Source organism: Fragaria vesca, linkage group LG5, assembly GCF_000184155.1.
Source record: "Fragaria vesca subsp. vesca linkage group LG5, FraVesHawaii_1.0, whole genome shotgun sequence".
Classification (NCBI taxonomy): Eukaryota; Viridiplantae; Streptophyta; class Magnoliopsida; order Rosales; family Rosaceae; genus Fragaria; species Fragaria vesca.
In genome coordinates, this window is record NC_020495.1 from 22782846 (window position 1) to 22783454 (window position 609).

A 609-nucleotide genomic window follows, 5' to 3' on the forward strand; every position below is an offset into this window, starting at 1 on the left:
AAGGCCAAGCACCAAAATACCTTGCTATGAACTACAAGGAATACATACAACTTCAGCAAAAGTGGAAAGAACTACATGAAGTCCACATTTGATCACATCCGAGCCTAGCCTAGCTATCTATCTTCTTATGTAAAAACTATTCCCCTTCATTATTCTTGTTCTTATTTCAATAATCAGTCCATGCCATCTTGAGTCTCCGGTCGATGTTGGTGCATGTTATTGGTTTCAAAGAGCTTTTAGCAACACACGATGGATGAGCATGGATAAAAATACTAAACATATGTATACCTTTTACATTATGAATTTCATTGATGATATATGAAAAATTTTATAATGTGTTAATACATGTGATGCATCAACTTTGTTCTAAAGTTGTAAAACGAGTCCTCAAAGTAGTAATATTAGTTTTCGAAGTTGTAATATGAGTCCTTAAAGTTGTAAAATTTTCTAATTATAACAATATTAGATATCATGTGCCCTTAAAGTGGTAAAATGTGTGCTTAATGTGATAATTGAGTCCTCAAATTGATTAAAAAATAGTTGTTACAACTTTGAGAACTCAATTAATTACCACTTTAAAGACATATGAGAACTAATGTTGTAACTAAT